Source organism: Phyllostomus hastatus, unplaced genomic scaffold (genome assembly GCF_019186645.2).
Source record: "Phyllostomus hastatus isolate PE091 unplaced genomic scaffold, TTU_PhHast_1.1 phas_contig_948, whole genome shotgun sequence".
NCBI lineage: Eukaryota > Metazoa > Chordata > Mammalia > Chiroptera > Phyllostomidae > Phyllostomus > Phyllostomus hastatus.
The window spans coordinates 3,261,892-3,271,680 of record NW_025333993.1 but is presented as its reverse complement, the minus strand read 5'-3'; positions in this window follow the sequence as shown (position 1 = coordinate 3,271,680).

Below are 9,789 nucleotides of genomic sequence, written 5' to 3'. Positions count from 1 at the left end.
ACATCATGTTGCCTAATGTTTTTCAAATGTTTTAATTTTCAAATAAGTTGTTTACATTTTTAAAGTTGAATTCATGCACATGACCCTAGAAAAAGTACTTTATGACATGTTGGAGAAGTAGGTGTAGGAGATAATGGATCAGGTTTTAGCAACTTGTCTCAAAATTACTAGCTGTGTTATCAGTTGTTATAGTTTCACTAATTTGAAGACTATCCTTGTCTCAAAGGATGAAGCTTGCACCCCAATTTTCCCCCCACCACTTTCAAAAGTGCCTATTTTGAAATGAAAGGTGGTATAGCAAAACGTGGCTTTGACTTAAAAAAGAAAGCAGAATGCAGCAGTGGTTGTCTTTCAAAGAACTTTGGGTTTGGGGGTCCCCTGTGTTTAGGCTGGGTGGGTGCCTGTGATTATCCCCATGTTACAGTTGAGAAGGTCAATACCAAGCCATGTAGTGAGAGCCGGACTCCACCTGTATTGCTTTCTGGCTGCCTCAGGAAGATACACGTGGGTGTCTCCACTTCAAGCCATGTGATCAGGCTTTCGCCCTTACCATTTCCGCTCAAAGGGACTTGACTGCTAGATTCAGCAGAAACCTTTCACTTTCAGTTGGCCTCTTTGATTTGTGACTCTGTACCAATTCTTTTTTCAAATCTGCCAGTGTAGTGATGCCTCATTCCCCTGGATTTTCTCCCTCTTACCTGACCCTGGTTCTCTGGTTCCCGTGTTGGCTTCCTCTGCCTGAGTCCAGCCTCACACTTGGGGTTTCCCAAGGTTCTGCCTTGGCCCTTTCATCACGTGATACAGTCTCAGCCATCCCTGGGGCGGTAGCCCAGCTGCCTGAGCTAGGGGCCTTGGGGACCATCTCCATCCCTCTTTTTCTCCAGTGTTCGCCCATCGCCGAGTTCTGTCCACCAACCTCCTGAGTGTTTCTCGATAACGTAGCCACTTTCCACTCCGACAACTTTGTGACTAGTAACTCCCCCTATCTCCAGGTCTTTCCCTTTCAATCCACCCTCATACTGCAGTCAATAATTTTTAAAAAGATAGTAAAACGTATGCCATTCCCTAGCTTAAGTTTTCGATTGGCTCTCTGTTGCCCTATGGAGATAGCTGGGTGGAAGTACCCATTACTTAAAAGGTGGTAGGGGTGGAGGTCACTGACTTTTCATGGGCTCAACTCTAAGTGGTGTTTTCATTTAAAAGGAGTCCCGAGAAAATAAGAGTGGGAACTTGTGGGGTGGAATCCTAAAGTTAGGTCCTTATCTAAATGTCCGGACTCTGGGTGTGAGTAGGGTTGTCGTACAGGAAGAAGACGAGGCAGACACTCAAAGTCACTGTTTGGTTCCCCCAGCCTGCCAGGACCCTCTCATCCCCCTCGGCTAGTCCAGAACCCAGCACGCCGCCTGGCCTATGGTAGGAGCGCTACATATTTTTATTGAGTATTATCCATACTCATTATGCATACTCATGCATACTCAGGATGCATCCCAGAGGTTCGCTAGCGCCGTGTGTATACTTTTATTCATACGCAGTTCACAGCATTTATATAGCCAGCTTCTTGTTGGACAGTCCATCTGGATAACCCACACTGCTCACCCAGCTGACTCATGGCTACACTTCCTGTCTGCTCGCCTCCTTTGACCTGCTCTTCCTTCCCACTGAATGGGGCTGCTGTCCGTCCCATTACCCAAGCCAGAAGCTTGATGGTTATTCGGAGGACCTCTCTCAAAGTCTGCATCCAGCTGTCACTAAGTTCTATCCATCTATTTTTTTATATGGCCCCTTAAATCTGCCCTCACCTGCTCCTGGTCTCTGGCTAATCACTGTAGCTCCCCAACCAAGTGCCTGCTTTGGTTTTGCTCCTTCCCTTCTCAGTCAGTCTGTTTGCAGTCAGATTATCTTTCTAGATGCAAATCTCGTGTCTGCTGGGATGGCCTCTGTTGAGCAGGTGAGACCGCTTCTCTCTGCTCCTCCCCTTCACCAGCTTCAGCCACGCACGGCAAGGAGTGGCACAAACTAGGATGCCCTTTGCCTACTCAGTCTTCGGGCAGATCAGACGGCTCCTCCCAGCGCCAGCCCAAGGCTTCCTGCCTCTGTGCTTCCGTGGTTCTGCCATTCATCTGTGGCTGGCTGCTTGCTAGCCAGCCTCTGCACTAGCTTGCGGGCTCCTTAGTACAGAGACCCTGTCTAAGAACCTGCGTATTCTTGGGCAGAGCTTCGGGCCCATTGCTCGGGCTGTTCTTTGGTACGGCCAGTCTCCCCTCAGAACCCAGGTTCTGATTCAGTGGCATTGGTAATACTACAAAACCTAGTTTGTTCGCATTTCCTGAACCAAACAGACACAGCCCTTTCATAAGTTGGGGGAGGGAGACCTATACAGGTTTACAAGCCCAAGCCTCTCCATTTTTGGAAGCAGAAAATTTTAATCAGCTGCAGTTTTCTTAACCATCTGTTTCCTCTGAAGATGTACTGAGACGTCCAAATCTGCCCAGCTTGTCAGTTGGAAGGTTGCCCCTTTAAAAAATTAGGTTGCAGCCCTGGTTGGCGTAGCTCAGTGGATTGAGTGCGGGCTGGGAACCAAAGCATCACAGGTTCGATTCCCAGTCAGGGCACATGCCTGGGTTACAGGACACGGCCCCCAACAACTGCGCATTGATGTTTCTCTCCCTCCCTTTCCTCTCTAAAAATAAATAAATAAAATATTTTTAAAAATTAGGTTGTGGTAAAGGATGATATATTAGTTTTTTATTGCCGGCATCACAATGACCACAATTATGGTGGAGTAAAACAGCAGACATTTTTTTCTTTTGTGGGTCCAGAGGCCTGAAGTCCAGCGTCGGTATCACTGGGCTGAAACAAGGTGCCTGCAGGACCCTGTTCCCTCCGAGGCTCTCGGGGGCAAGCCCCCCTGCCTCTTGCAGATTCTGGTGGCTGCTGTCATTCCTTAGCTTGTGGCCACATCCTTCCGATCTCTGTGGTCACATCGCCTTCTCTCTGCGTGTTAACTCTTCCCTCTGTCTCTCTCTTATGAGGGCATTTGGGATGGCATTTAGCTATTCCACCCCCCCCCAAAAATAATCAGAGATAATCTCTCCATCTCAACATCTTTAACTTAATCACATCTGCAAAGACATGATCAAGGTCATGATACAGGGCCAGGGGTTAGGACCTGACGTCTTTGGAGGCGAGTTTTCGAACTACTACAGGTGAGACAGTTTTCCTGATCACATGTTAGCAGTGGGCGGGGGGAGGGGGTCTTAGAAAAGCATATGATACAAAAGAAGAGAAGGGAACGGGACTGGGAAGTGGCGAAATGTCAGTTTAGGTGGCTGTGCGGTGGGTTATGACTGTCGCCTCCGTTGTGAGCACCAAGGGAAGTGCTCGGGCTCAGAAGTGGGGTGGGCGTGGCTCGCTGGTCAGCCTGGTTCAAGTGGGGCCGGCCCCGCGCTCTCACCAGCGAGAAGCCTTGTCTTTAAACATCAGCGTCAGAAAAGAGGGGTTCCAAGGTGGAGTGCCTCCCCACCTGGAAGCAATGCTCTGCTGTGTGGTTCCCTTTCTTAGAAGGGCCTGGTTACCTCTTCCAGTCTCTCCTCACCACCCTGGTCCTCTAAGACCGAAGACACCTCAGAGTCCTCCCGATCAGGAGGCAGTCGCCGCGGGCAGTCACCGGATCGCACCAACTCCTCCGTGCCAGGCTCTAGCAGCCCTTTTGCTGTAAGCAAGATCGGAGGACTGCCCGTGTGCCTACGTGCGCGTGTAATCGCAGTAGTAACTCTGAACGTTTGATTATGAACTGGACGATAGGAAAATGGACTCACATGGGATTTCTTAGGTAGTGATCCGTCAATCGCTATCATGAAAGGAGGCGCGGAATAAAATTTCTTACGTTTCCGTTAAAATCTGCACCATGGGATTCCTTGCGTAAAGGAAGACCCACCCTCCCGAGGCCAAGAAATGGGGTGAAGACCGACAGCTACTGCGGAACAAGCGTCTGCTCTCAACCGTGATTCAGCCCGCACGCCACCACGCTTTTCGGGAACAGTGAACCCCGCGGAACACACCAGAAACCGAGGCCTGTTAAGGGGAGGAGGCAGAGGACGGGGACGGGAACCAGGTCTGACGGCAGAGTCCCTGACCTTTCAAATGAGCTGCTCTGACAGGGTTTCTGAAGCATTGGATAGAAATGTGCTGGCTGGTCAGTCTTTTGTCTTCTTTCTCTCCGAGTGGGGAGGGGGCGTCCAGAGCGTGGAGCTGGTGAGAAGCTCCGGGAAAGGAGGAGGCGTGGGCAGGTGGGGGTCCGCTGGAAGAGAGCGGAGGCCGGGGATTCATGCTCCGCGGCCTGTTTGGTGACTGAGCGAGAGGATGGGCTACCTGCGCCGTAAAGAGTGAGGTGTGCCCCGGCTGGTGTGGCTCAGTTAGTTGGAGCGCCGGCCCGTAACCAAAAGGTTGCGGGTTCAATCCCCAGTCCGGGTGCATGTGGGAGGTGACCAATTGATGTTTCTCTCTCACATTGATGTTTCTCTTTCTCCCTTCCTCTCTCCCTAAATACAATGAAAAGTAAAAATGTCCTCGGGCGAGGATTAAGAAACAGTGAGGGGTGTGAGGGGATACGGTCCACGGCTGTCTCTTGGCCATTCAGCATTACATTTATGTGCCTGGCGTGGCCCAGGCTTTGGGACTGGAAGGTGAGTACCCTCCCCCCCGCCCCCAAAGGGACTGCCGTTCTTTCCAGGGAAACAGACCTGAGCCATCAGTCCAAGTGGTAAAAGCTACAAGGCTCGTGTGCTCGGGACTGTGAGCCGCGAGGGAAGGAGGTTCTGTGACCCGGTGCTCTCAGTGCCGGGAAGGGAACTCTGGAATCCATCGGTACAACGGCCACACGCACGTCAGGGGATCCGGCTGTGTCCCTGACATCGGCTGTGCTGGTTCGGGGACAGCCAGGAGGGACTGACCGCTGTCAGTCTGGATTTCTACACTGAGACACCGGGTTGCAGGAGGAAGTGATACACTCAGCACAGGGCCTTGATCCAGACAGCCCGTTGCAAGCAGCAGTTCCACTGCGCGTGGACGAGCGCCACGGCGGTGGCTCTCATCACGACGTTTCACAACAGCTCGAGCACGCTCATTGTCTTCGGACATCCAGCCTCATGCGGTTGTGTGTGCACAAAGAGGAGATGCTGAAAAATGCTGACTAGAGTAAAAGAAAATGCTGACTAGAGTAAAAGAAAATGCTGACGAGATGTATCTGATCCTGAAACTGGTTTTTTTAAAAAGAGCAGAGGCGTGACAGTGTTTTGTCTGTTTCTTTTTCCTTTCCTTTTTTAAAAAAATGTGGTGACTTTAGAGCTTCACCCCTTCTCTCTTAACAAGAGTCAGCCTCGTCGCCCTGGTCCGGATCGTGCGTCAGCCTACTGGAAAAAGCAATGAATGTGCCTTCGAAGTTCATTTTAACCTTTTAACAGGACCTCCTGCTACTTAATCACCTCCGAAGTTCATGTGGGTATTTGGCATGTTTTAGGCTGTAACTTTGGCACATTTAAACACCAGTATTTCCCCAAAACTTTATATTGAAGTAGCGATTTTATAACTAGACTTGATAAAGCACTCTGAACTTGAAGCTTGCTTGCGACACTCTCACGAAAACTGGGTCCCACGACTCAGTCTGCTTTCTCCCTCACGGAGCAGCGCCCCCACCACCGGCCCTCCCGCCGTGCGACTCCGTTGACCTGGTGCCCGTCTGGTTCCCTGATATCTGCGAAATGACTGCCTAAAAATAGACACCCCGTTCCCTCGATGCTTCCTTTCCCCCTAAGGTTCACCAGTTATTGTCAATGTTCCCACGCTTTGGAAAGTGACAGGTGGTGCTGGCCAGCGGCGGAGGACCACAGTAATGTCCTCAGAGGTTCGACCACGTCTGCGTATGTGATTCAGTTGACATATCCGTTGCTGTCAGAAGTCTAGAATTTTCAAAATAACGATGGAAAGATTCCCAAGAATTTTTGACTTAAAAACAAGTACGTTTCAAAAATAAGGTGTTTGGAGTCTGTGACAGGGAAGTGAGGATGGGAAGAAATGTGTGGGCATCCCTCTGAATTTCCTTCTCAGGCCCCCTTTCCCCCTGCAGTCAGGGGGCTGGAGTGGCAGCCTTAGCATCACGGCGTGCTTGTTAACACGGTAGTACCGCTGCTACCAGCAGTGGGATAACTATTCGAAAATTAAGCCCTGCGCTCTCTCTCCTGGGATTGAAGTTAGCACATCAGAATTCAGTATTAAAAGTAAAATCCTCTCCCAGTGCTGCAAGAAAGGGGGCCCTCACTGCTTGCATTACTTTTTACTGGCTAGTAGAGTGAGTGACCTGTTTTGGGGTCAGGTGCCAAAAAAAAAAAAGGCTAAGTGGTTACCGAGACAATGATGCTATCATACAAACCATTCATTGTTTTAACCAGTAAAAACTAACCAAGGCGTTAAGCCATGTGGTTTGTGGTCCTGTGCTGTAGCGGTACCGGGAGCGCCAGCTGTGTGTGCAAGGTGGCATGTTGTAGAACATAAGCTTCCCGTTCAGCACTGATCCTCATTCCCTGCCATTCACCTGTGCTCATTGCTATAGCGCCGTAGGCTGGGGGCTTACACAAGGGGCGCTCATTCTCTCACAGTTCCGGAGGCCCGCAGTTCCCAATCACAGGGTCCGCAGGGCGAGGCTCCTCGCTCCGAAGGCTCCAAGTGAGACTCCTTCCTGCCTCTTCCAGCTCCCCTGGCTGCCAGCGCCCCTTGGTGTCCTTGGCTTGTGCCTGCATCGCTCCAGTCTCTGCCCCTGCCTGCACATGGCCTTCTCCCTGTGTCTCCTCTGTGTCTTCATATGAGGACATCAGGCATTAGGTTAGAGACCACCCTACTCTAGTGTGACCTCATATGAACTTGGTGACATCTGCAAAGGCCCCAGTTCCAAATAAGGTCACAGTCATGGGTTTGGGGGAGTCAGACTCCAATGTATCTTTTTGGGGAATACATTCAACCCATAGCAGTGTCTCTTATGGAAACCTCTAAACGTGGTGGGTAGGTATTTTCATTGCAGGCACTTCCAATAACAGATTCTTTAAAAATGTATTTCACAAGTGAGGACTGAGTGGCGACTGAAGCGATGTTAAAACGGTCTCCGAGCGTCGGCCACAGCTGGGCGAGGCTTCACGAACAGATCTGGGAGAGTGGAGAGAGCAAAGCCCCTGTATGTGCATAGGAACTGCCTGCATTTTGATTGTATGGAAATTAATCATTCATTTGCTCATTCATCAAGTACTTGCTGCATCCTAAGATCCATGAAAGAGAAGGTGGACCTGGCCCCCACCCTGCCACCATCTCCTCGGAGTTTCTGGTCAGTGTCAAGCAGTGGGTGCTGTTTTTCCCCGTGCCTCTCCCAAATTTTCACCTGACCCTGGTCCACCTGTAGCTCTGGCTTGAAGTGCATCCTGAACTTTTTTCTCCCCTAAGTCTCCCATTTTCCATTCCAAATCAGGGTGGCCTCCCACAACCTCATCCCCATACCCAGGAAGGAGACATGGGTGGTTGAGTTCCTGTTTGGGTCTGGCCTGTGGCTGGACCTGTGGGCTCCCCCGTGCTTATCCATCCCCACCCTGGGTGGGCAGGACCGTGGTCTCCCATTGTTCTTTGGACGTAGAGATAAGGATGGATGGTGCCCATGGGTGATGCAGGCACCAATTAAATTCAAAATCACTGGGAAGGGAAGGAAAAAATGCCAATGTCATGTGAACCATAAAACATCTGCCACTTTATATGAAAAATAATAAATATAGCACATTAGTCAGGGTATGTGTGTTTTGTGTGTAGCAACAATGTCATTCCTGCAGTGACATTCTCCAAGAGAAAAGTAACATCCAGTGGCTTTGTCACCCGAACCAGAAACAACCCAGATGGCCATGAACCCGTGCTGGCACAAAGACAGAGTGCCATGTCCATCCCACAGAACACAACTCAGCCATAAGCAATTACACGAGAGTGTAGATGACATCAAAAGCATCATGTTGAGTGAAAGAAGCCAGACCCTAAGGCTACATGCTGTACGACTCTGTTTATATGACATTCTGGGAGGGGCAGAACTACAGGGACTTAAGTCAGGGGTGCTGAGAATGAGGGGGTGGTGAGTGATCACAGAGGGACACAAGGGATTTGGGGGCTGGGTAGTAGGATGCTCTATATCTTTTTAAAACATGATTTTTTTTATTTATTTATTTTTAGAGAGAGGAGAAAAGAGGAAGAAAGAGAGGGAGAGAAACATCCATTGGTTGCCTCTTACATGCCCCCAATGGGGACCAGGCTGGCAATCTAGGCATCTGCCCTGGCTGGGGATCAAACCGGCAACCCTTTGGTTCGCAGGCCGGTGCTCAGTCCACTGAGCCACACCAGCCAGGGCAAATGTGCTACATCTTGACTGTGGTGCTGGTGACCGATGTGACAGGAATTTCCGGCACTGCACACCAAGAGGGATGAATTTTACCGCATGTACATTTCACTTCAATAAATCTGTCTTAGAGAGAGAAACACAAAGAAGGCGAAACAAGCTCTCCTTCCCAAGGTCTGCAAGTTCAACTTCACAAGATTCTGACGTCTTCTGACACCCTGCTGTGCCCTCCTGTGAGGCCCAGAGGACAGAATTTCAGAGCAATTCCCCCCGAATCTTCTTATTTCTGGGTTTTTGGTTGGAGCACGACCCACACAGTCTCTCTAACAGTCACAGGGAATAAAACCTTGCTGGCTTCCTTCATCCCTCCAACTCTTCGCTGATGCTTTAATCCGGGCACCTTATTTTTCCATAAACAAGGACATTAGGAAACAGTACTTTTGGCAAGCATTTTTGTGGAGAATGGTTTTCTTTGGGATACTTCTATTAGCAGAAGGAATGTAAATGGTGAAATCAGTCTGGAGTTTTGGTGAGTAGTTCTGAAGTGAAGAGTCAAAACTTTGCCCGATGCTATGACGTTTATACACCCGGGAATAAAACAGTAATTGGGAAAGCTCATCCCTTGGGAGCCCAGGTTTAGCGCTGAGTCCTGAGAAGGGGGAACATGAATTGGTTGTGCTCCTGTGGGGCGAGCGGGTGCCCGGCCCCAGCACCTCCCCTGGTGGGCTGGCTCCTTTGCCCACACTCTTCCCAGCAGCCCTAGTCCCAGGCCCACATGGAGAACTGCCTCTGCCGTGGGCCACGGGCACCTCGAGAAATCAGGGTGCAAGGCCCCGGAGTTCAGCCCAGAGCTTTGAGCCTGCTCTGGGTAGTGCTCACATTGTGTGGGCTTGTCCCGTCATACTGACCCCAACAGGGTCTTGCCACCTTCTGGATCTTTCCTTCGGAGGTGGAGTCAGGCTGTCTTGGGTTAGGCAGGAGGTGCTATCTTGGGGTCTGGTCAGCTCCTTCTCCCTGCAGATGAACTTGAACATGTTGGGAGCCGAGGTGGGGGTCTGGGGAGGAAGTGGGCGGTCCCAGTCAGGCCTCCAGACCTCAGCTGTGGCCTCCGACCAGTTTTCCCCAGAGCACCCTGCCCGTGGGGACGGGCTGCCAATGGTGTCTCTCCCAGTGTTGACACAGAGGCATTTGGCTCTGGTTCCTTGCACGCAGCTCCCACCTACACGGGTGGTCTTTGGTGCCCGTCCATCAGAGCACCTCCCGACCGCGAGGCCCCGCCCCAAAGGCCCCCACACTGGGTCGGGGCACTGAGGCGAGGAGTCTGGCAGGGATGCCTGCACCGCTGAGGAGCTGATCTGCTGGGGCAGGTCGTGGTG